The 27646-nt window shown below is 38.4% G+C and overlaps 1 protein-coding gene across 2 annotated transcripts in view; it reads left to right on the top strand.

The window, feature by feature from the left end:
* The window catches only part of CMSS1 (cms1 ribosomal small subunit homolog), a 377532-nt gene that overhangs the window by 172403 nt on the left and 177483 nt on the right, over positions 1-27646 (top strand). Inside the window, exon 2 of one of the 2 annotated variants that reach the window (XM_027582448.1) lies at positions 21867-21916. The exons of the other annotated variant lie outside the window; for it this stretch is intronic. The gene's annotated coding sequence lies outside the window, so the exon portion shown is untranslated. The remainder of the gene's footprint in view (positions 1-21866; positions 21917-27646) is intronic. 2 annotated transcript variants of the gene reach the window in all.

The following is a 27646-nucleotide window of genomic DNA, read 5'->3' as shown; positions in this document are numbered from 1 at the left end:
TAGTTGAGAGAGTAAGGAAGTATTTGGGGACTGTACAAAGAAATATGTAGGTACAAGAGATTTAAATTAAAGAAGCTTGAATCTTATAGCCTTAATCTTATTAAAGTAGAAAGCCACATGGCTGACAATTCCAATGGTTCTGTTATTAAGATGAATCAAAGGTCAGAATTGGGGTGCCTGGCTGGCTCAGTCAGCAGAGCATGCAACTCTTGATCTCAGGGTTATAAGTTGAAGCCCCACATTGGGTGTAGAGATTATTTAAAAATAAAATCTTTTTTAAAAAGTCAGAATTAGTTTAGCACCATCTTAAGACCTCAGTTATTTTCTTCATGGGTGCATATAATAAAAGTATTTTGAAATTCCTTTTAAATTGCGTGCATATGCCCAATGAGCAAGTCAGCAAAAATGTTTTTGTTAACTTAAAAATAACACTGTAGCAGTAAACATTTCATTAACTTGATCTGGCAAACAATAATGCACATAGTTTTAAAACAGAGCTGCCAATCTCTCATCCTGTTGAATTCTTAAAAGATTTTGAGGCTGTTATTCTTCCAGGCCATTATTCTGTTTCTGAGGAATAGCTATCTTTTGCTAATCGAATCAAAGTAAAAAAAGAGCTGGTACACCAGAATGCAAAGATAAGCTGTAATTTCATTGTTGGTCAATACATGCTTCATAATAATCTTGTTTTTACCTGTTCTATTTCAACAACATTTTTATTCTACAATAAATGAATAAAAACTAAAAGAATTATTGTGAGATCTTTCATTTTAATCCAAACCATACTTTTTTTAGAAGTCTGAAATTTCAAGTCTTCTGAATTTTTCTCATAAGAAAAGCTTTGTTTTATTTTTTTTTAAGATTTAATTACTTGAGAGAGAGGGAGAGAGCACAATCAGGGGAAGCAGCAGAGGGAGAAGGAAAAGCAGGCTCCCCACTGAGCAGGGAGCCAATGTGGGGCTCCGATCCCAGGACGCCAGGATCATGACCTGAGCTGAAGGCAGACGCTTAACTGACTGAGCCACCCAGGTGCCCCAGAAAAACTTTGTTTTAAAAGCCATTTCTGGGGGCACCTGGCTGGCTCAGTAGGTTAAGCGTCCAACTCTTGGTTTCTGCTCAGGTCATGATCTTGGGGTTGTGGGATTGAGCCAGTGACCGGCTCCACGTTCAGCTCAGAATCTGCTTGTCCCTCTCCCTCTGCTCCTCCCCCCACCTGTGCACGTGCTCTCTCTCTCCCTCTTTCTCAAATAAATAAATAAATAAATAAATAAATAAATAAATAAATAAAGTCTTTAAGGAAATAAAATAAAAGCCATTTCTAAAGTCATATTGCACCTTTTTTAGTACAGTTCTGACTGACAGCTACATGGTACAAATGAAAAAAATAATTCTGTTTGCTTCCTCTAAACATGGAAAAGTGAAATTATCTGGACTGCCTCTATAGTTTTTACAGAAACACCTGTTATAATAACACATTAACTCCCACCATTGCCCAGTTAGTTGTTCTTGGGACCAGTTCTTCCATTTTGTGACTTGTGCCTTGGTCCTAATTCTGTCCAGAGCCTTCATTCTCCTGACTTCTGTCTTGATTTCTATTAAAACTTGTTTCAGGGTACCAAGTAATTGGGAACTCTCTGTGTTTCCAAATATCTATATGGAATTGTTAGAAGTGTGGTATAACTGTGTATATACAGAGCAGATACATTTTCTCATGTATTACAAAGGAAAAATTAGGCTTGTTTTTTTTTCTCAATAAATTCTTCAGTCTAAAATCAGATAAACTAGCTTAACATTTAGCTAGTGAGTCACACTTCGTAGAACACGTTCATATACGTTACCTTATTTGGACCTCACAATAACTGTGTGAAGGGAGTATTATGATTATCTTGGAGATAAATGAACTATAAATTTAAGTGAGATTTATGACTCCAAAGCTCACAAAGTCCAAAGTGAGCCTCTGGAAATTAACAGCCAGGTGTTCTGATTCCTGCCTTATGTGTTCCATTTCCTAATTCTGCTCTGTTCTCAGGGACTTCAGGCCGCGTGACTAGGATTCTGGGTAACAGACACAGGGGTGGGAGGGGGACCTGAGGGAGGAAACAGGGGAAAAATCCCCCAAATAGGAAGATTATCTCTTCCTAATAAGCCATTTACTGTGCCCCTCCCCCATTTTTCTGGAGCCCCAGTACCACAACACCTATTTTGGCCAGTTTCCCCAGTTGACTCCAGCTCTTGACTCCATTCCTTGGTCCAAGCTGTGACCCTAGTTCTCTTAATCCTCCTGTTCCTGCATTTCACTGCTCCTGCAAGCTGCTCTGTCTTTATAAAGAAACATCTTTAAATGGTGGAAGTGAGTTGTGTTTTTTTTTAAGATTTTTTTTATTTATTTGAGAGATAGAGAGCACGAGAGGGAAGAGGGTCAGAGGGAGAAGCAGACTCCCCGCTGAGCAGGGAGCCCGATGCGGGACTCGATCCCGGGACTCCAGGATCATGACCTGAGCCGAAGGCAGTCGCTTAACCAACTGAGCCACCCAGGCACCCGGAAGTGAGTTTTTTAAACTCAAAGCGATTTTTAAGAAATATTCATCAATTTAGTCTCCTCCTTTTCCTCCAGAAAAACACTTAAGGTACAAAGAGTAAGGTAATCATGTTTTAATATGATAGCATGTTATTGTTATGTTAATATTAAAAGTTAGGCATTAATGTGATAGAAAAGAAAGTGGAAATAACAAGCTTTTACTTATTCAGACTAGTTTTACCAAAACTCATTACTATACATAGTCTTAAGATTCCAGGTAAATAAAGAAACTGGAGTAGTTCTAGAGCACTTGGCACCTGCTTACTAGTGGAAGAGTGAATCATACCCAACAAGAGCAATAATGCCAGTGTTTTACTTCTGGATATAATATTAAGAAGGCTAAGTCTTAAAATCTCATAAAATGATTATTTTTGCCATTCTGTATTTGCATTTGTATGTTTGGATGTGAGAGAGAAAGAAATATATTGAACTAATATTTTTCCAAGCAGCTGTTACATACCAGATACTGCTTTAAGCACTAGATACACAGCGTTGAATGAAACAGAAAGTGCCAGCCCTAATGGCATTTCTACTGGAAAGTGAGTAAGGTGGTCAAGAGAGAAGAGAAAGACAAAAACAGATATAGACATCATATTTCCATATCAGAGTTTGAATTAGCAACCACAGCTGAACCATGGTACATCAGAGAACTTAACATTGATTCGTTCACCCACCCACTCACCATCCCACCAGACTTAATATGAGAGCCTTTAGGCGCTTGCTAGGATCTGAAGAGATAACAAAGTAAACAGGGGAAGGAATGAGCAAAATGGGTGAAAGGAAGTAGGAGATATAGCCTTCCAGTTATGGAATGAATAAGTCTGGGAATAAAAGTCCACAGAATAACATAATAAAATTAAATTAAAATAATAAAAAAGAAATACCATGATCTTACCAGAAACTAAAAAAAATTTTTTTAAAAAAGACACAGAATAGGGAATATAGTCAATGATATTATAATAGCATCGTATGGTGACAGATGATAGCTACACTTGTGGTGAGCGTAACATAACATATAGAAAAGTTGAGTCACGGTGTTGTATACCTGAAACTGATATAACATTGTGTGTCAATCATATTAAAAAAAAAAAATTTTAAGTGAGCAGGACGTGTTCAACCCCCTAATCCCAATCACACCTCCTCTCAAATTCAAATCAACAAATACTTAATTGAAAACCTATTATGTGCTCCAACAGATTTTTAGTCCTGGCTACAATTAGAATTATTGGTGAGGCTTTTTAAAAATAACATTGCTTATGTTCCCCTTAAAACCAATTAAATCAGAATTCTGGGAGTGATATCCTGGCATCAGTATTTTTCCAGAGCTTCCTGGTGTAGTTCTGATATACAGCCAGAGTTGAAAACCCATTTCCCACCAGATGCCCAAAGGGAGAAAAAAACCAAAAAAGTAAGAAAAAAAATACAAACATGCATCCATGTTTGTAAAAGATACTATCTTTCTGGAATTCCATAAAGAAGGGGACCTGAAGCAAACACTTGTCCCTTCATATTTTTATCCAACAAGTATTTGTTGACTCCTTTTAAGAGTAGAGGGGAGTTGGAAAAAGTATAAAGCATACACCTTCCGTCCAGGAGCTTAAACTATTAGAAATAGTTTAGGAATTAGACTATATTCTAATAGGTTAGAAATAAAAGGTAGAGAGACTAAAGAATTGAAAATAAAAGAGTGCTCAAGAAATATCTCCAAATGGCAAGAGACACAAGTAATTTGGTCTATGAGTTCCCATAAGGGCAAAGGACACTTCAAAGACAGGAGCTTTTCTGATGCAAAACCAAAAAAATCATTCACCCCATGTTAACATTCAATAAAGCAGTTAATATACTCACTAGTTTTGCAGCAGAAAATTTTCATTCTTTTACAAATAAGCAGACTATTTCTTATTTAAGGAAAGGATATTCTCATTAGAAATAAGTATGACCATATCATACTTCATGGGTCATCCACCTGTTGGTGAATTGTGATACCTACATGCCAGGGGCATACACCTCTCCAAAGGCTTAGAGCAGTCACTGAATATCCCCAGTGAGATTTTTAGGAATAAATTTAGGAATATAATAGTTGTTCCAAGAAATATTCCCATTATTAAAAATATATAAAGTGATTTTACATGTTATCTTATTTAATCCTCACAAGTATATTGAGAACATGAAACCCACATCACTTTAAAGTGACAAATGCAAGTTTTGAGTTTAAGTCTTCCAAGCCCATTCTTCTTTTTCATACCCAAATGTTTCTCAGTCTTAGCTACACATCAGAATACCTAGGAAACTTTTTCAAAATTGCCAGGGCCCAGCTCACTGTTAGTTCTTACAACAGGTGGAGGGAAGAGGGAAGAGGGAAGAAGGGGAAGGAGGTGTAGGCAGCAAGGAGATAACACAGGTGCTTCCCCAAAAGAAGAATATTTCAGTAATCCATACTGTTACCTCTTCTGAAGTGAAGTATAGATTTGTTAATAGTAAAAAACTTTCTATACAGCTATGAAACTAGAGAATATTTATGAAAAGATAAAATAAGAATACTATGAGGTAACAGATTTTTGATAACCCATAAATGCCATTATCTCGCAACCTAACTCATAAGCCACACTCTTATTACACAAGCCTTATTAAAATGTAAATTAAATATAATGAAAAAGTGGGTTTGGGCTTTCCACGTTGAGTCAAAATCAGGTTGAATAAAATTTTCCAGAAGAGTCATTTCTGGCTCTTGCTAGATTATAGAATTGAAACCAGTTAATGTTATAAATACTCAGAATCATTACTGCATTACTCAAAGAGTATTTTTTCATGTCTGTCTGTTGCAAAAGTGCATGCTGTCTTTTAAGATTTGGGAATAACATTTTGGATCCATCCAAGAGTATTTAATATAAACAGGATCTGTTACCATCTAAAAAATTATACTTAGCTCCATAAAATAATACCTATTTTAAAGGATAAATCTTTCATAGATTTAGGATCTGAAAGTATTTTCTTGTGATGTTTTCTAATTACAGGGTAGCCTACTGAAAACATCTTTAAATTGGATAAGTTTTAATACATTTTGCATGTGTTTAAATGCATGTGTACCAATACATTTTATGAATAGAAAAGAGGAGCTATATATATATATATATATATATATATAAAATCCAAAGCTATATTATATATATATATTATATATAATATATATGTATATATAATCTTTGGATATATATGTATATCCAAAGAATGTGCATTTTTGGAATTAGACATTTACTAAACAGTTACCATGGGAAGTAGATTTGTGGGTGGTACCACTTTTCTAAAAGAAAAATGCAGCCTATTCACATTTTTGTAGAGCGTAGTTCTTTTATAGCTTGTATAGACCTTTGATCATCCTCATATTCCTCTTATCTCCTAGAAACCATTTGATCACATAACTTACTGAGATTTCTTTGGGCTAATGAAAGAGAGATGAAACTCAAAGCTAGTAATCTTCCTAATAAGCACTTAGTATCCCATTTCTAGAGAAAGAAGAGTTCCTTCTTCTACCCAAGATGACTCCGCTTCATCTGTAATCTGTATTCTTAATTCCATGACTGCTGATTTACTCTAGGACAAACACCTTCAAGTTGACCCTCTTTACTATGCATCTTCAACCTCTTTTCTCTCTACCATCTCCTTCCACTTTTCCATCTTAACATGTTCACTTTTCCATCTTAACAAGAATGGGCCAAAGAACAAATAATCCAATCAAGAAATGGGCAGAAGACATGAACAGACATTTCTGCAAAGAAGACATCCAAATGGCCAACAGACACATGAAAAAGTGCTCAACATCACTCGGCATCAGGGAAATCCAAATCAAAACCACAATGAGATACCACTTCACACCAGTCAGAATGGCTAAAATTAACAAGTCAGGAAACGACAGATGTTGGCGAGGATGCGGAGACAGGGGAACCCTCCTACACTGTTGGTGGGAATGCAAGCTGATGCAGCCACTCTGGAAAACAGTATGGAGGTTCCTCAAAAAGTTGAAAATAGAGCTACCCTATGATCCAGCAATTGGACTACTGGGTATTTACCCCAAAGATACAAATGTAGTGATCCGAAGGGGCACCTGCACCCCAATGTTTATTGCAGCCATGTCCACAATAGCCAAACTATGGAAAGAGCCCAGATGTCCATCAACAGATGAATGGATAAAGAAGATGTGGTATATATATACAATGGAATATTAACACAGCCATCAAAACATGAAATCTTGCCAATGTCCACAGTAGCCAAACTATGGAAAGAGCCAAGATGTCCATCAAGAGATGAAAGGATAAAGAAGATGTGGTATATATATATACAATGGAATATTATGCAGCCATCAAAAAAAACCACGAAATCTTGCCATTTGCAACAACGTGGATGGAACTAGAGGGTATTATGCTAAGCAAAATAGGTCAATCAGAAAAAGACATGTATCATATGATCTCACTGATATGAGAAATTCTTAATCTCAGGAAACAAACTGAGGGTTACTAGAGTGGTGAGGGTGAGGGGGATGAGGTGGCTGGGTGATAGACACTGCGGAGGGTGTGTGCTATGGTGAGTGCTGTGAATTGTGTAAGACTGATGACTCAGGCCTGTACCTCTGAAACAAATGATACATTACATGTTAAAAAAAGAAGAAGAAGAAGAAGATAGTAGGAAGGGAAATATGAAGGGGGGAATCGGAGGGGGAGACGAACCATGAGAGACTATGGACTCTGAGAAACAAACTGGGGGTTCTAGAGGGGAGGGGGGTGGGGGATGGGTTAGCCTGGTGATGGGTATTAAGGAGGGCACATATTGAATGGAGCACTGGGTTATGCAAACAATGAATCATGGAACACTATATCAAAAACTAATGATGTAATGTATGGTGATTAACATAACATAATAAAATTAAATTTAAAAAACTAATGTAATGTATGGTGATTAACATAACATAATAAAATTTTTTAAAAAATTAAATCTTCCCATTTACAACGATGTGAATGGAACTGGAGGGTATTATGCTAAGCGAAATAAGTCAGTCAGAGAAAGACAATTATTATCTGATCTCACTGGTATGTGGAATGAAAGAAACAAGGGAGAGCATCATAGGGGAAGAGAGGGAAAAATGAAACAAGATGAAACCGGAGAGGGAGACAAACCATAAGAGACTCTTAATCTCAGAAAACAAACTGAGAGTTGCTGGAGGGGAGGGGGTAGAGGGATGGGGAGACTGGGTGATGGACATTGGGGAGGGTATGTGTAGTGGTGAGTGCTGTGTGTTGTGTAAAACTCATAAATCATAGACCTGTACCCCCGAAACAAATAATACATTATATGTTAATTAAAAAAAAAAAAGCAAGAACGGGGATAAGGAGAAAGCTCCCTCAACTTTCCTCCACCTCCTCACATCAGTTTGTCCTCTAACCTGTGTCCTTCCCTTCCTCCAGTAGGATCTCCTCCCTGTCCACATCTCATTTATTCTTCAGCCCACACTTGGGCTCCAGCCACAGAAGTCAAGACCAACAACATCCTCATAGTTACACCGATTGTACACTTTCTCCCTTCATTCATCTTCACCTTTCAGCAACATTTAACACTATAGATCACTCTGTCAATCTTGAATTATTTCTTTCCTAGCCTTCTATGACCCCTTTTGCTCTCTGCTTCTATGACTGCTTTTGCTCAAACCCCTTTCCTGACTCATCTTCTGTCCACCTCTTAAATATCCGTACTTCCCAGAGCTTTATTCCCAGCTCTTTTGCTCTTTTTTTTTTAAGATTTTATTTATTTATTTGACAGAGAGGTCACAAGTAGGCAGACAGGCAGGCAGAGGGAGAGGGAGAAGCAGGCTCCCCGCTTAGCAGGGAGCCCGATGCAGGGCTTGATCCTGGGATGCTGGGATCACGACCCGAGCCGAAGGCAGACACTTAACCGACTGAGCCATCCAGGCGCCCCGCAGCTCTTTTGCTCTTTATTTTGTCAGATAATTTTGTTTATTCTTGGCCTTAGCAACTGGTATGTTGAAGTCAGTTCCTAATGACCAGTTATGCACATCTCTTCTCAATTCTTTGTTCATTGACCATCATGTTGGTATCTTGAAATTGACCGAGGTGGGAGTATTTATGCTACAGAAATCAGTAAATGCTGCAAATCAGGGAGGTTTGGGTTTTGGGGGTTTTGTTTTTTCCTAAGAGCTAGCTTAATAGCACACCACTGGCTATAGTAATTATGTAAATGCTGCCAATTCTCAAACCTGTGTCTCACACTTTCTGAGCTCCAGCCAATATTTCCAGCTGATTTCTGGCCAGTTCCTCTTGAATGCCCAAATGAAACTCATTTTCTTCTCCCAAACCAGCCCTCTTCTGCACTAGTCCATGCTTTGGCTAATGACCCCACCATTCTCCTGTCATCTTTGTAGGAAGCCCAAACTTCTCTCTCTCTGGACTACTGTATCTAATTGATTGGTATAGATAGGTAGGTAGGTAGATAGATAGATAGATAGATAGATAGATAGATAGATAGATAGATGATAGATAGATAGGTAATCTCCACCTTGTTTCACAGAAGATTTAAGTTATCTTAACAATATTTATGAAAGGACAGGACAGAACAATTTCTCTCACAGCGATAGTAAAGGAGGGGATCTAGGCAAAAGAGAAATAAACACAAGAAAAACAGATGAACTCAGAAGTGAGATGCGTATACAAAACACATGCCATGAAGTCCAGCCAGCTACATCCTGTCAGTTTAGTCAACATCCTGAATTGCTGTGGATCCATCTTTGCCAGCAATGCAGTATCACAGCCTCCCTATCCACTTTCCCTGCCCCCAGACTTGCTGCTTTCCCACCCTCCCATTCACTTCCCATAATGCTTCCAGAGGGGTGATTCTTAAACCCAAATCTGATTCTATGACATCATCTTTCCCTTCAGCTTAGAAACTTAAGAGTAGTTCTCCACTGCCTTGGGACAAAGTCTAAACACACACCCAGAGGAAACCTCTACCAGATTTTTGGGTCATCCTTTGGTTCATCCCAGATACCACTCCTCTTTGAAGCCTTCCCTGACTCCCATAAGCCTTCTTCCATTCTGTCTATATCCCTCATAGGTATCTGTTATTTGATTCAGTTTACAGTTGTGGAATGCTTACTTTATACCATTAATTGTATTTGGTATTGAAGATACAGACTTAGATAGTCCTTGTGTTTTAAGGACCTCTAGTTGAAAAAACACTTAAGCAAATTATGGAAAGTGAAATAAGCTCTACATAGTAGAAGAGGATGCAAGGTACAGAGATAATAGGAAGAATAGGAACACTGTCTCATAGCACATATCACATTCTAATGTGATTATTACTTGTGTTTCTCACCCATTGGAATGGGAGGCATATATATCCCAGGTACCACAATGGGAATTGTAGAGTAGGTGTGCAATGGTAGGGGTATGTTGGATGGGTGAATGGGTGGGTGGATGGATGGATGGATGAAAAGAAATTTCAACAACTGCCTAAAATTATTTAGAAGATTATCAACAATTCCAGTGACCCTTACTTTCCTTATCATCTATTACCAATTTTATTTAGAATTGGGTGGATGGAGGTATATAAATATGAGAACATGTATACCCTTACAATACTGTATAAGCTAAATCTGCCATGGGGAACTTCTGTTTGTGGTTCAGTCAGTTTTGAATCTGTTAGCTGGTCAAGGAGGAGCTCAGGGCCAAGCCTTTTCAGTTAGCCCTTTGCTAAATACATCAAAGAAGTCTGTCACTTGATGGTTCATTTGCTTTACAGCTTGCCAGAGGCTCAGGCAAAAGGTCCCAATTAAAAGATCTATGTGTTTCTGTGGTCTCTTGCTCAGCAGTAAGGGGAGAATCCCCAGGGCTTCATCACTTCACCAAACAATGCATTCAGTTAATCCTACTAGATTAAAACAAAAAAGCCCCACACATTCTAAAACTTTATAGTTTGGTTTCACCCACAGTTGCATCCCCCTAATCTCTGAAGGACTCTGTTTGTGCTAATACAAAAGTGTCTAGAACAGTGGTTCTCAGTCCTGGCTTTTAAAAAAATAAAAAGAAAGAAAGGAAAGAAAGAAAGAGAGAGAGAGAAAGAAAGAAAGAATGAAAGAAAGGAAGGAAGGAAGGAAGAAAGAGAAAGAGAAGAGAAAAGGAAAAGCAATCAGTCAATATCAGACTCCACCTTCAGAGAGTGACTGGCTCCTAGCAGGGCCCAGGCATCAGTATTTTTTGAAAGTGCCCCAGTTGATTTTAATGTCTAACCAGGATTTGATACACTAAGAGTCAAGACCAGACAACTTTACACTTAGCCTAGAATTCAATTCACAAGACTGTCTCCTTCTTATCCTTGAGGTCTGTACCGAAATGCAACTTTCTCAGTAGGGCTTTACCCATTACCCTGCTGCTCAGAGAATTTACCACAATCTGAAAATAACTTGTGTATTTATGTTTTTCTGGTTTCTTATCTGTCCCTCCTACTAGGTTAGGAACTTCATAAGATATTTATTGGCATCTCCTGTTGAGTGAATGTGAGCTGTAAATCTAATTATATGTGTGACTGCTGCTAGGCTGAGTCAACGGAGGGGAAAAGGGAATTGGAAGAAAGAGTAAAAGCAGGTGAAAGTTTGAAAGCAAGGAATGCTGTATTTAGAAGAGAATTACAGAAAGCCTCAGTAGATGATTCAAGTCAAGACAGTTCTAAATTGCAGTACCACAGATTGCCTTCCCGTAACACTTCTTTACGACAGAGAAACAAAACACCTCTTTATTCACAAAGTAATATATGCTTGTAAAAAATTCAAATAACACTGCTGAAAGTGAAACTTCTAACACTCCCTCCCCCGTACTCCAGGAATAAACCATTGGTTATAATTTAGTGTTTCTCATTTAAAGTATTTTATAATGTGTACACAAATAATGTACAGGTGGTTAAAACAGAATTGAACACTTTCAAAAATGTATTTCTCAGTACCTAAGTTGTATGTAAATATGTAGTCAAAGCCCGGAGTTGCCCTATGGCAAGACACCTGTAAGGGTAACTTGATGATTTAGCGCAAACTACATTTTCATAAGATAATCTAGCTACTGAGTGATGAGTTTTTTTAAAGTGTTCAATTTCTTTTGAATCACCCTGTATTTTACATACACAAACTCACACACAGATTCCAAAAATGGATTCTTATTGTACCTACTAATGAATTAGTTGCTTTAGAGGTTAGTTCTCCTCCCAAAATTGAGGCTTAGATTTAAATTGTTTTAAGTGGGGATGCCTAGGTGGCTTGGTCGGTTAGGCGTCTGCTTTCAGCTCAGGTCATGATCCCAGGGTCCTTGGGATCGAGTCCTGCATCCGGCTCCTTGCTCAGCAGGGGGCCTGTTTCTCCCTCTGCCTGCCGCTCCCCCTGCTTGTGTGTGTGTGCTCTCTCTCTGACAAATAAATAAATAAAATCTTTTTTAAAATAAATAAATAAGTTGTTTTAAGTGGTGATAAATTTGGTAGTACCTTCTTATTTTATCACCTTTCAGCTATTTGGAAACATACTAGTTCAGCAGTTAGCAAATTATGCAGGCCAAATCCAACCCTTCACCTGTTTTCATAAATAAATTTTTATTGCAACACAGCTATGCTTATTTGTTCACGTAAAACCTATAGCTACTTCTGTGTTGTAAAGGTAGAGTTGAGTAGTTGCAACAGAAACCATATAGTCAGAAAGAAAGAGAGAGAAAGAAAGAAACCATATAGTCCACAAAATCTAAAATGTCTATCGTCTGGTTCTCTAGGGAAAAAGTTGGCTGGTTCCTACCCTAGTTGATCAAAGAGATTAAATCATCAGTAAGCAATCAGAACTGAGCCTAGTGTATGAGAATATGTTGATGGTTCTGGGATTTTACACTTCTAGCTAAAGAAAGAGTGGAATGTACTTGTCTGATTGCTTTTAATAGGAAGGAGGTCGGCCAAAGCCTTAGTAAGTGATAGTGGGGGAAGGAGTGGGGAAACATGTTCCATCTAGCTGGATCCCGTTTTCTTGTCAGGCAGGTCACATCTTCTCCCTTTCTATGCTCTCCCCTCCCAAGGAGAACAGTGCTCTTTAAAGATGTGGCCAAGATTTTCAGAATACCTGTAGGTTGAATCCTTTGAATTTAAACCAGTCTGCCTTGTCTTTGCTGCCAAGCTTTATAAATCATTTGGCTGAACAATTAAAGGGCTGGGCCCCTTGTTGAATGCTGCTTCAGGTGCTATGGGGTGAAACCGCCCCCCACCACTCAGCATGCAAGGTGGGGACCCCACACAGTGATGGCTGTGAGAGAAGCACCACAAGGCATTTGGTTTTCATCTCTACTGGGTTTATGTATTCTCCCCCAATCCCAAATTTTGCTGGAAATACCCCTCTCTGGAGATTGCATCACAAATCTTCCAGTGATAGGTCTCTGAGTGTTTGCATTAGTCAGCTTTGGAAAAGTGTGTTGCCATAACAGGTGGAAAGCATTATGACAGGTCAGGCTTGCTGGGGGCCGACCACCTCCTCTTTATATTGGTCTCTAATGAATGCCTCCTTCCTGTGGAACTGGTGTTACGTGAATTCACAAGTTGCTATCTCTTGGGTGTATCATGTACTGACTGGCCCTGAATTTGATTTACAGCATCCCTCTTAAGTTATGAAGTATTTGGAGACTGGGTTGCTCTTCTTCTACCCCTTCTTTCTTTTTTGCATCCCTTGCAACTCCCGGTTGTTTGAACTGTTGCTGCGACTGAAAATAAGTGTTAATGTATTATATCCCAAAGAGCATTTGCTTTTAAGCTTGTCTGATAGACTGTCCTTATAATCTCAGGTGTGAACATTCACATTTTCTAGAAGCACCAGTTCCTACCTTCCACTTTTTCCTTGCTTTCACAAGATTCGTGCACAGCTACACACCCACCTAGTCATTAAGAGTGGGGATGGAAGTAGCCAAAAATTTGAATGATCTATATACCTGAGAACAAAGAAGATTTTGTGTCTGCCTTGTACAACTAAATGTTTATCTGTCCATTGTATCTGTGTGATTGGCCTGAATTTTTAATGATGAAATTGCAGAACTGAGAGGGACCTTGAAGATCATCTAATTGGGTAGATGTAGAAGGGGCCTATAGAGCTAGAGTGACTTGTCCAAAATGATAAAGCCTAGTCCTTTAGACCTTTACGTAGATGGCTTAATCTATAGTTACACATCCCACCCATAAGACTTCCCCTCTAAAGGGCAATTTAAACAAAGAGAAATTCCAGAAACTTCAGTTTGGGTTCATACTGCTTTCTCTGATGAGTATGTGTGTGTTCTGAGGCTCTCTCTGCTGTCTGTAAATCAGACATTCTTGCTGGGTTGCATCAGATTCCAGGCGACATGATTGATGAAGAAAGGGCAGAGGAGAGATGACGTAATGGCTAGTGCAGCATTTACCTGCAAATTATCTCTAGCTGTGTACTGCTCGGTGTCTGTGTGACTCATGTACTGAGGCACTGCCATCCCTGTTATTCAGCACTGTAGCCTCACACTTACCTCACCCTGTGTTTCTCTCCTTTTCTTGCCAAATCTGATTAGAAGCACTTTTGTTTTAAGCCAATGTTTATGAAGCCATAAGTGGACTTTGTACCAATGACCATGTGGAGAAAATAAAAGAATATTAGAACAAGAAAATTCCATACTGGCTTGATCAAATCAACTTGATGTCTCTCTTAACTTACTTCATAGCACCTATTATGTGCCCTCTACTGTCAGTGCTGGTAGTTTTCTTCCTTATATGGCTAATTTGTCTCCCAGCTTCAGTTTAACAGCTGACAGCAAACAAACCTATAGCAAGTGCCTGCCTTTATCAGTGACTGTGGCACATGCTTTCACATGCTCTTTTCTCGTAAACCTCAAAGCAGTTACTACTATACCCATTAGAGAGGGAAAGACACTGGCCCAGTTCACTTAGCTAATATGTGTAAGAATTGGGACTGGAATCCTGGTCTCTTGATACCAAATATAGTATTTTTCCACTACATCACAAGTGTCTTTGCTTTATGTACTCAGGGAATTTTCGTGAGAAAAATGTTCATTTCTCCCAGGTTGATCTTCATACTTGATATTGTATCTGCCTCAGTCCTTTGTTTAACCTTGGGGCACTAGAAGTCAAGAGTATAGGCATATGTGTATTTATTGAACAACAGCTACTCAAGTTGTACGGTAGTGTTGTATCAAATAAACACTAAATTTGCATGAATTCAACTACACCTGCTCAGAAAATGAATATAAAAAGAGAAGGAATCATAATTTACAGGGTGCAGACAAGTCTATTCTGGTTATATTCAATGAATCCATAACTAGGAGTGAACCTGAGTTAGGGGCTGTGTGTTGATCTTCCTCAGCCTGTGTCTGTTCCACGTTCCCTCTCAGAGTAAGCATCTTGCCTTGCTCAGTGTTCTCTTTTGTACAACATGTATCCTGTTGTACAAAAGCCAGCTATTCTTTCTTAAATTCAACCAAAGACAGTAATCTGTACCAGTGCTGGAGGAAAAGGCCACCTGGGTTATACCTACTAAGAGATAGTACGTTGTCTTCTAGCATGGGGTGTTCCTAGGGGATTTTCAAGGTAATTTTGGCAGAACTTGCTTTTTTTCCTATGAAAAGCCTAAACCCCAAGTAAAGTCCAGCTCCTGTAGATTAACATTGGCTTGCATAAATCAGGCAGGGAACTTTTGTTTAGGTTGAACTGAAACTGTCTTGGGCTCAACAACATTGTATCTATTGGTGGTTAAACATATCTTCCATTTTCTGTTTGTTGTGCCAGATTGGAAGGTCTAATACCAAGCAGATCAAATACTGTGTCCATAAGAGAATTGTGTTGTTACTGAAACCAAAGGAGGAGAACGAACAGGAGGAAGAGTGTGATGAGATCACCCAAAAGAGTACTAGGGTGAGATAGAGGATTAAGAAAGCCCCATTGAATATAGTCACAGGTGATTTTTGAGAGAATAGTTGTGATCAATCTTTAAGTCAGAAGCAAGACACAAGCTGTTAAACATCATCCTAATATCAAATCAGAGTAGTCAGTAGGATATCATGAATCCAAGAAAGGGGCAGCAGAAAGAGAGGCCTGGGGATTGAGATCTGAGGACAAGGGATTGGTGACAATAGTACATAAAAAGTAGGATTTGGAGGTTAAAAGCAGAGGCACATGTCATCAAGAAGAATTCTGGCTTCTGAGCTTGTCTGAGATTCCCCCACTGGTGCTGGTGGAGAAGATCCTGCCTCTGAGGGAATAGAGGCAAGGAGAATTATTGATGTCTTTTGGCAAACAGCTTCTCATATCCTCCCACCCATTCCATATTGGATTTTATGCAGTTGTTACTTTTCTAAGTAGCTAGGTTCTAATTTTCTTGCAATTTGGGAAATCAAGGCTGGTTCTGCAAGGCTGTCATTGGATTGCAGAAGAGAGTGCCAGAAGTCAGCATTTGTAAATGGAAAGCCACTAAGAGTTCAACTGTCATGAATAGAAAAATCAACTCATTCATAATACCAAACCCTCATCATATTCAAGGAAGTGGAGTTAAAACCAAGGCACCTCCCTTTCTTTCCTGTATTTGTGTAGCTAATAGCACCTTGCATTGTTAAAAGTGAAATCCTGTTGGTGATAATTTTCTTTCCCTTAGATTGTTCACTTTGTATTTTTTTTACAATTCTTTTTTTTTTAAGATTTTATTTATTTATTCATGAGAGACAGAGGGAGAGAGAAAGAGAGAGAGAAGCAGAGGGAGAAGCAGGCTCCCAAGGGGCAGAGAGCCCGATGCGGGACTCGATGCCAGGACCCTGGGATCATGACCTGAGCCGAAGGCAGACGCTTAACCATCTGAGCCACCCAGGCGCCCTCACTTTGTATTTTTGACTTACTATTCAGTGTGAACTCCAGGAGATTGCTTGACTACTGTCACTAAGAAACAGGCTTTCTTGAAGACGTTGAACCTGGGAAGCTAGGGTGCTCAGATTAGGACAGGATCTCACAGTGGGGCCTCTCTGTCCCCACGGTATGTGTATAAGAATTCCCTTGGATACTTATTAAAAATGTGGGTTCCAAGGCCCCACCTTAGGCCAAATAAATATTAATCCATGATCAAATGTGGCTAAAGAATATGCATATTAATAAGCAACCCTGAGGATTCTTATGAAACCTTAAATGTAAGAGCCACTGGATTAGAAAATGTGTGTATGGTGTAGTAAACCAAATCCTAGAAAAGTAACAATTTACTAAATCAAATTCTCATCATTCTAAAGTTAAATTTTATTAATATAACTATGGCCAGGCATATATGTTTTAATGAAAATTTATAAGCCTCTTTGAAGCTCTTAGGAGAAAAATATAAAAACAAGGTACATGTAAAATGTTAGCAGTAGTAATAAATTAAACACCCTTGGATGTGAGAAAAAGGAGACTGTTATGAATTCAGAAAGGCTATGTGTTTTGTGAAATTTCTATCATTTCCCAAGAAGGGGAAGAGGGAAAAGGAGGGAAAAACACAGAGAGAAGCTTTCCTTGGCTTTGAAGATCCTAATCCTTTGTTCTACTTGCCTCCAAAATACAGCTGCTTCCTACTCATAGTCCCTTTGCACAGGCCAGCTGTGTCTCATTCACTGCCACCTCTGCTACTGTTTTTTCAACCCTTGTATACCAGAACAAGAATGAAGAATAGTAGAAAAGAGAAAAGCAAAATGAAATGAAATAGATTTGAAGTTTTACAAAAAAGAGGGAGGCAAAGTTACTAGGTTCCAAAAAGACCTAAGGCCATAGGTCAGAAAGCCCTCAACCATAGCTGTCTGGGTAAAATCATTTGTCATAGTTACCAGCTGTGTGGAATGTAGGTGTATTTAGGAAATTGAGGGGTAGGGGCAGTAAGAGAGACTGGCTCCAGTTCCACTGCCCCTGTTGAAGTAACTTCAGAAACTAACCCAAAGTAATCTCTCCCCTAGCCCTCATCTGTTCTTTGGCTCTTATTTAAATTTTTTGTTGTCTTTGAATTGTTTTCTTTGTATAAGTCATTTCTTAAATAATCCCTAAATTTCTTTGTTATTGGCACTGTTATGTACTTCACCAACACCCTGCTTTCCTCCTTCCTCGTAAGCATTACTACTACCCACTGAGGGGATAAATCTGAGTCCCACCTTTCACCCCTTTTCATGAGGTGATCATCTGTAATTTTGTTCCCTAAAAGCTCTTTTAAAAAAATATATTTTCTCTATATAGTCATGGAATCCACCATTCAAATCCCAGACGTTTTAGCTTTACCCTTTTTATATTATTAAAAGTCAGCTTTGGAATGATGAGAATCCAGTTTGTTTATCTTATATCTTCTCTTCCCAAGAAAATTCCAACTTGGGATGCACTCAGCTCTCAGCATTAGTGACTCCTAGAATTTGCTGCTTTAGTTAAGAAATTAAAGCTAAGAGCAAATGTTCCTGACTCTATTCAATCAGATAACCAAATTAATAATTGTACCATGTCAGTCAAAGTAAGCAATCATTCTTTTTTTTTAAAGATTTTTTATTTATTCATTTGTCAGAGAGAGAGAGAGAGCACAAGCAGAGGGAGAAGCAGGCTCCCTGCTGAGCAAGGAGCCCGATGCGGGACTCGATCCCAGGATCCCGGGATCATGACCTGAGCCGAAGGCAGACGCTTAACCGACTGAGCCACCCAGGCGTCCCAATCATTCTTGATAGGTAGACCATGATGCATTGTCTTGAACTGTCGGATTACTAAACCCCTGCAAGCTCTTACAATTGAGCTATCTCTACTGTGTATTATAAGGGATTTTTTTTAAAGAAACCTGATTTTGGGGGGCAGCTGGGTGGCTCAGTCCATTAGGCATCTGACTCTTGATTTCAGCTCAGGTCATGATCTGAGGGTGAGATCATGTGATATCAAGCCCTGCATAGGGCTCCATGCTGTGTGTGGAGACTGCTTAGGCTTCTCTCTCTCCCTTTCCCTCTGCCTCCCCTCCCCCACCCCCAAAAATGAAAAGTGGTTTTTAAAGTATTTTTCTTTGGTCTTGTTTTGCGTACTCTTAATCCAAAATCTGAGCATATTCATCTTCATAATTCTTTCAGTATTTATCTACTGGCTTTCTTAGTGCCTTAGCTGGTGTTTTTTCTATGAGATTTATACCATCATGTGGCCTATAATTTTCCCTGACTTGCTATGTTTCTTGTGTCCTTGGTATTCATTAGCCTGTTGTCAGATGTTTGAAATGGGAAGAAAAGGAAAAATCACCTGTCATTTTCTGTTCCAAGGGCCTTTATTACTTTCTTCTTTTCTCTTCATGACCATTTGAGTCAATGATTTGAGTCTCTCAGATTTAGCCTTTTTATCTTTTATTTACTGAGATCAGAATATCATATTGCTTAAAATTTTCAATTGACAAGAAGACCATGTAGAACAGAGCCCTAGTGGCATGTCCACAAAAGCAATTTTTACCATGTTCATTGATCCATTTTGTATGAAATACAAAATTCTGGAGACCCATGCTTATACATCCTCCACCTCAAAAAGATAGTACAGTGAGAGAAACCAGATGACGACGGATGCAATAGTCCGGTTAGGAGAAATCAGTAAGAAATCCATTACGTAATGAAGAAGGGAATAAATTAATGATAAAATATACTTTCAGTTGGGTGGCTAAGGCACAGAAAAGCCTAGAATTGGTCCAGAATGTATACAGGTATTGCTATATTTGCAATTCAAGGCCAACCTTCAAAGTGCTTTATATCAGACAAGCACTTCACTGATGGAAGCTAGAGTGTTGTATAGGCAAAATGGGCCTGTTGCTTTGATAGTCATTGTTATAAATTATACTATAGGACTGACAGGAATCGTTGGGAAAGATATATTATCTCAAAAAGATAGATTATCATCTGGTGATAACAGGAAACTGGCAAGAGCTGGCCGCTGACGGAGTAGAGGCAAAAGTCTGTTGGTATCTGTTGGTGAGCAGATTCTCATGGCCTCTCACTCACTGGTTTGTATACCATGGGATTATTAGTTTTCTAGGTAGTGAAGCTCTAATTTTCTTGCAATTTGGGAAACTGAGGCCTCCCTGGCAATTACGGGTTGGAGTTGGTTTCCCCAGTACAACCTGGCTATGGGACCTATATAAAGAGTGTTGCCCTTCTCATCTACTAAGTTAGCATAATATTTTCCACCTTCTCAATCTTTGTACTAACATAATTACAATAAATCACTGCTGCTCTTGAAGATAATCTCTGTTCTCACATCTGGGTTTAAGTCTTTCAGTAAAGCTGCCTAAGCAGTGGGGAGGAAAGAGCCTTTCCATAAAGTTAAGGTCTTTCCTGATAAAGGTAACTACTCCACCCCTGCTTCCCAATTAGATCCCCTGCCAGCAACAGCATAGACTTGAGCCAGTGCCAAATGTTTTAATACCATAAGGACTCACTTGATAAAGGCTGTGCATGGCAAAGAAAAAAAACAGCCAAAGTTCCCAAACTAAAATTTTCCAAGATTTCCATGTGAGATGCAGCCAGGGCACCCTTCATCTAATTGTTACCATGTGTTGCTGCAGTCATTGGTACCCTGCAATTCTCATTCTCTAACACTTCTAGAGATTAGAAATTACAGGAAGTGCTAGCCATTTCAAGATGGAAATTTATTCTAACTGCCGGACTTTGGTCTTTGTCAGAAAGAAGTACAATAGCAAAGACAAGGAACAATTGTGAGACTGATATTGTGATCTTTCCAAATAATTACTGAGTAATTATTAGTCAGTTAGCAGCATTCAGTGTCGAACTTCATTGTTCCATTAATATTAAACATGTGTTTGCTAGCTTTACTTCCCTTATTGTTATAAATTCTAGATAGAAGGATTGCTATCTTGCTTGGGCACAGAAAGGAAATGCCAACACTAAATAGTTGTTGGTTATCTGCCTTATTGAAGCAAAATGATTTCATAGACCCCTGAGCATAGGAGAGACTGATTAGTGATTAAGAATTACAAAGTACCCAGGCCTTTCAGAAACCTGGAATACCTATATAAATACAGGAAAGAGATATTTTTTCTGTTTGATTGACAGTGATTTTCAGATCTCCTTTATGATAGTTTGAGCTACAGCATCCACCAGACTTTTACCATAGTTGCTAATGAATAATAACATTGACTGACTTACAGAAGACTCATAAGGAAAAATGAAAGATCTATGGCTATTAAATATTGAATGTCCCTAAATGAGAATTCAGATTGAGTGCAGGGGCTGTATTAAGCAAGGCCTGTTTCAAGTTGACCACTTAACACTTTGCCTCCTGTTTAAAGAAATTAATGGATTTTAATGAAACCTGCAGTATTACTTAAGAATATATGATTCATCTTCAGTTCGGTTTATTCTCCTGTTGTCCTGAAACAAACTGATAGCTAATATAAATTGCCACATAATTTCTGTGAGGAAGCTAGAGCTCACAATAGTAGTAATAATATTGATAGCATTAAAAGCAAGAACAAGACTGCTTGCCCATGTTAGCAACCTGAGCAGTCAAAGGCATTAATGGACCATGAAACCTGGAGAGCTGGGGTGACTGTGGGTCAGAGCTAAGGTATATAGGCAAGCACAGTATAGGAGAAACTTTCATCACCTCCACTACACTGAGCCATTTCTCTTGAATAGAGCAAGCTCTTAATTTCCCCTGGTTGTTAATCTGGCACCTTTCATGAATATCAGTGTTCACTTTGGAAAATAAAAAAGCAAACAGCCAAAACATTTAAGTGTTAAGGGGGAAAGAAAATCAACAGAGGAAATTACAGTAGCACTTAATACAGTGGCACCTTTTTCTTGAGTCATGTGAGCTGAAGATATTTGAGAGTTTGCGGCTTTGACAGTCTCTTTAAGACAGTAGCCGGAGGTCTTGGGAAAGTGGTATGCATACACTGCCACCGATTAGCTATGGCCTTTATACACATATGTGTCCACATTTTCAAAACTGGCCTGTTAAAAATATATATGAGAACAAGTGATTTCAAAGTAAATACCACTTCCGTTCCTCATTGCTTTTGCTCCCTGTTTGCCATTTCCTTTCTAACATTAATTACTGTTTCTGAAGGAATTGGTGTTTCCTGCCCTGGTATAGTTTCTGTTTGTTTTGGATCATCCATCCGTTGTTAAGAGAGTTGCCATGTTTTTTTGGAATCTATTATATCAAGAATTGAGGATGATACCAGGTTCTCACTTTCTTCTGTCTCTCTTATTTTTAGGTAAGTCATCTGATTGGAGTGTCATTTCATTTGATGGAATTTTCCATTTGGTAAAGTATTACTTTTTTTTATCAAATGATGTAAACTTTTGTTTTTGTGATTTCTTAGTCTGTATTTTCCCACAACACTGACCTTCATAGTATGTTCTGTCTAGAAGGCAGGGAGTGAGAGTCACAGAATGAGAGAGAGAGAGAGAAAGAGAGAAGGAGGCCTGGGACATAAGGGAAAGGACACGTAACTATATTTATATATCAAGAAAAAACAGTATTGAGAGAAACCTACCTTTTCATAGCTATTTTCATGAATTTTGCCTTTTAGAATTTCAGGAAGTAGAAGAGTTGCTAGAGTAGTCCCCCCTTATCTGCAGTTGCACTTTCTGTGGTTTCAGTTCCCTGTTGTCAGCCACAAGTCCAAGAAGACCAAGCAGATGATCTTCCTCCTGACATACTATCCGAAAGTCAAGAGCAGCCTAACACTACATCATTCACCTCACTTCGTCTCATCATGTAGGCATTTTATCATCACACATCATCACAAGAAGAATGAGGATAGTACAGTAAGATATTTTATGAGAGAGATCACATCACATAACTTTTATTACAGTATATTGTTATAATCATCCTATTTTATTATTAGTTATTACTGTTGATCTCTTACTGTGCCTAATTTATAAATTAAACTTTATCATAGGTATGTATGTATGGAGGGAAAAAAGTATATATAGGTTCAGTACTATCCACAATTTCAGACATCCACTGGGACTCTTGGATATTCTTGGTAAGAATATTTTACCCTGTGGATAAGACAGGACTACTGTATATTTAATTATGTTTAGAAAGAATTGGGCTTACTTCAGAGAATCCAACCAAGTAGTGGCTTTCCAGTTGTATTTGGTGAACATCTGACATTCCTCAAAAGGTTGTTCTGCATCTTGGGAAAAGCATATCATCAGAGAGAGCTTTTCTTTTGAATCATTGTTTTAAGTCCTCTGGTATTTGTTCATTTTAAAACACAGTTATTAAATAGAAGCAAAATACACAATTTTAAAAGTACAAAACCGGGATTCTGTGGCACAGAGATGGTACCAGGACTTGTAGTCCATAATAAGAGAAGATTGAAGCCTCCAAGAGTGAGTATAATGAGAGGGACAAAAGGACACGTCATAACATCACACGGCTTTTCCCTGATGTTCTGGATCCTTTCACTAGTAAGAAGAATGTCTGTATTTGGTACACTTTCTGTAAAGGTAGATGAATTATGAATCCTAGCAATTTGTTTTCCCTTGGGGGAATGTTTCTCTTTCCACCGAACCACACACATATTGATCTATTGATAGGTCTATTGAGTAGAGACTGAAAACTGTACTGCCAGCATCCTGCCTTTCCCAGTGTTTCTTGACTGGAAATCTTGTTTTCTTCTAGAGATTAACTTGATAAAAAGATACAGCTTAAAATACCAAGAGAACCAGTTAGATGCCATATTCCTTTGATTCTGCTATTATGTTATCTCTTCCCTCTCCACAGTTTTAAATTTTTTAAACTAAATGCCTGGTATTCGGAGTTGCAAATCCTGTTGAGACCATGGAATATTGGCATTTGTTGTTGCTGATTGAGAGGCTTGACAGTCCTTGGATATTTGGATGAAACAGTGATAGGATGACATTGGCATTCTGTTCAAAAAGTTTAGTGGCTAAAACAAAGTTCCTTCTAGATCAGAAGGTTATCCCATCTCTACCCAGAGATAGGCTCCACCCGATAGGTCCAAGAGCGTACAGAGTGGGGACAATTTCTATTCTGCAAAGCATTCTGCTTCTGGTTGAGTGAATGAGTGGATGGATGACTTTTTAAATGAGAGTTTTAACATTTTAATATTAGAGATATTTTTAAATGAAGAACTTCCCGTTTTAGTAACAATTACCATGTGTTTGGCAACATATAATATTGTAGGGATGCTTTCTCATACTAAGATTCTGATAATTCCCATATTAATGATCATGTAGCTAAATTTTATTTCTTTTAAAAACCTTTGTGAAGGGAATGGTAAGTGGAAAGCAAGGGATGACTAGTATCCTTTAACTCAAAGTATTCAAAAAACTTAAAAACAAATAAATAAGGGTGTTAGGATTTCTAACACTTTCATCTGTCTTTTATATTCCAAAAGGATAAAATATCTAAAAATTCTTTCTGCCTTTTATATCTTTACATTAGGAAGGAAATTGGTAGACTTAATGTGTCGTCAACCATTCATAAGTTCTGCTATGTATGAATTATATAAAAATAAATTAATTTCGGGGCGCCTGGGTGGCTCAGTCGTTAAGCGTCTATCAGCTCAGGTCATGATCCCAGGGTTCTGGGATCAAGCCCCTCATCGGGCTCCGTGCTCAGCCAGGAGCCTGCCTCTCCCTCCCCTACACCCCCTGCTTGTGTTCCCTCTCTAGCTGTCTCTCTCTCTCTATCAAATAAATAAATAAAATCTTTTTTAAAAAATTATTAATTTCAATGCTGTTTTCTCTTTTTCTTTCCTTAGAATCTCTCTGGTTTTCCCATTAATGTCATTAAAAGCCCAAAACCAAACAATTTTTTGTATTTCCCAAGAAATCAGTTATCCAAAGAAAAGTCCAGCATTCTAGTATTTTATAACTTTGGAGAAAATCAGGGGCTTCTTTTTTTTTTCTTTTTTGTAAGATTTATTTATTTATTTTAGAGAGAGAGCAAGTGGGGATGGGGGAGGGGCAGAGGGAGAGAAAGTCTTAAGCAGACTCCATGGAGCCCGAAGTTGGGCTCGATCTCACAACCTGAGCCAAAACCAAGAGTTAAAAACTTAACTGACTACTCCACCCAGGCACCCCGAAAATCAGGAGCTTTTTGAAAAATACATGTCACTTAGTAAAGGGTAGGAGCATCTAGAAATAAGAATCCTCCCTAATATTATAAAGACTGGGAGAAGTTCTGATGCTTATGGAAGAATTTAGACTCCACCACCCCATGCCAAATTAAGTATTTCATACACTCAATTTAGTTTCAGCTCAGCTAAACTGTCATCAGAAAAGGCAGACACATGTGTTTTCCTCAATTATAAAATGAGTTGATATCAAGACTAAGACAACAGTGATGGATTGATTTTTGGATCCACTAAGCATATTCTAACAGCAGTCTCATTTCAAGGCCAATAAGTTGTATTAAAGTATGCAGAGAGTGTTTGAAATTAAATTTAATAGAAAATAGAATGACCGTATTTTTTGTTTCTTTTCTAAAATAAGTTTCTTCTAGGTAGTTGAATAGCATTTTTTAAATATTCTCGATCTCAGGTTCATTGCTTCCCGAATTCTCATGATCCTTGAAACTGAATGCTGTGATTATTGAGGTGAAAGTTGCTATAGCTATAACTGACATGACAGAAAAGAAACGGGCTCGTAAATTCTCTGTGCCTCAGTGTCCTCTTCTGTTTGTCTCCACTGGACTGAAGGCCCCATGAATTTAAAGACTGACTGCTTTTGCTCATTTTTATACCTGTCACTGTTGCCATACTGTCTGGTACATAGTAAGTACTCACTTAATACCTGATTAATTAGGGGAAGTACCATCGAATGTAAAATCTCAACCACATGGGAGAGTTGTAAGGGATAATGAGATGATGTGTGAATGTCTATGTGTGTGTATGTACATGTATCCCAAATTCAAGTACTCAAAAATAGTTGTTTTTTAATCTGATTCATGCTAACCCAAATTTACCAAAAACTACCTTTCAAACTAGGATACCCCTGTTAATTTGTTGTGGATGACATCTTATACCTGATTTGAGAGCCAGAGTTGTTTATATCCTTTAGTCCCTCCCTATTATTGATCAGGATATATGTGTGTATGTATACACACACACACACACACACACACACACAGGGATGTGTATAAGGCAACTAATTACAACTCAGAAATTGTTTGAACATGACATGAGAATAAAGGGAATAAATTAAAATAGGCTGATACTTCCCTTTCTTGATTCTAAGGTTTCTTCCAAATAATACCTCCCTTTGATATTTCCAGATACACTAACAAGGTTTTATAGCCCAGTTTGCTTTCTCTTAATCTGTGAGAACCCTAACACCTCAGGCCAGTCATTATATGATTTTTTTAACATAGTTAATTTACTCCAAATATATCACAAAAACTGATCACTTTGATTAAGAAGTGCCACCTAGGGGAGCCTGGGTGACTCTGTTAAGCATCCAACTCTTGATATCAGCTCAGGTCATGATCTCAGAGTCATGAGATTGAGCGCGCCCCACTCCTCCCCTGGGGTCAGGCTCTGCACTCCGTGGGAAGTCTGCCTGAGATTCTCTCTCCCTCTGCCCACCCCTAACATGCACATGCTCTCTCTCCCAAATAAATAAATAAATAAATAAATAAATAAATAAATAAATAAATAAAATCTTTTTTAAAAAAAGGAAGTGCCACCTATACTCATCTTTTTAAAAAAGATTTACTTACTTACCTGAGAGAGAGACAGAGAGCAGTGGGGAGGGGCAGAGGGAGAGAGAGGGTCTCCAGCAGACTTGTCTTGTACTGAGTGCAGAGCAGGATGCGGGGCTTGATCCCATGACCCGGAGACCGTGAGCCAAAACCAAGAGTCAGATGCTGAACAACTGTGCTACCCAGGCGCCCCAATATACTCATTTTTTTGACACATTGACAGTCTCCCAACCAGCTTCAGTTTAGATTTGTTTTCTGATCTTGTTTCTTATTTTGATCTTGAAGTCTACTTTGCGCTTTCTACCAATGTCTTGTTTTATGGAAAACACTGTTTTCCATATACCCCTGGTGATCAAGAATCACTAATATGAGGGCTGATATGATACTTATTCAGTACTGTCCATTTCCATAAATATGTATTAAATGCCTAGTGTGTGGGCATTCTGGGTTGTGATTCAACAACAGACAACATGAGTCATAACCATTTGTGAGTTGTAAAATCAAAATCAGAGGTTCTCCCTGTGTTCTAGAATTCAGTCCTCAGAACTAAAAGGATGAGAGTGAGAAACATAGCCTTCGAAAACCCTGTTATGGTGCCCATCAATGTTTCCCAATGTGTATTCTGTGGAACACCAATTCTGAGGGATGTACTATCAAAAGTCAAATAAGTTTAAGAAAAATAGCAATCAATATTCTTTTAAAAAAAAAACTTATTTATTTTGGAGAGAGAAAGCATGAAATGAGCAGGTGGGGCAGTGGGAGAGGGAGAGAGAAAAGCAGACTCCACACTGAGCACGGGGCTCATTCTTATAACCCTGAGATCATGACCTGAGCCAAAATCAAGAATCAGTCACTTAACCAATTGTGCCACCCAGGTGCCCCGATAGCACTCAGTATTCTTGAAGAACCACAGTACAAATATACTCTGGTAAAAGCTCTAGAATATCCTACACAAAGAAACAAGTTTAGCTTTGCTTAACTAACTTAATTCAAAATACACTTTAGAGAAAACTAAGAACAGTAATAACATCTTTAGAAGGTTATAGTTCACTCATTTTATTGTTTTTAATTGTATATCCATTTCTCTTTCTAGACTCTGTGAAATTAAGAATTCTTAATCATTCTCTTCTGTTCTTCCTCTATGCTATCCCCAACCCCTGATAAGAAAGATGTATGGAAGAAAGAAGGGGAAATAGGAAGGAAGGAAAAGAAGTGTGTGTGTGTGTGTGTGTGTGTGTGTGTGTCTATTATCTGTCTTGGTTATTTGTCTATACAGTACTGTTGTGTAGTCCTTATGTATTTTAAAACTTTATA

Source organism: Zalophus californianus, chromosome 1, assembly GCF_009762305.2.
Source record: "Zalophus californianus isolate mZalCal1 chromosome 1, mZalCal1.pri.v2, whole genome shotgun sequence".
NCBI classification, from domain to species: Eukaryota; Metazoa; Chordata; class Mammalia; order Carnivora; family Otariidae; genus Zalophus; species Zalophus californianus.
The sequence above is the reverse complement of the archived record's forward strand: the minus strand, read 5'-3'. Positions and strand labels throughout refer to the sequence as shown.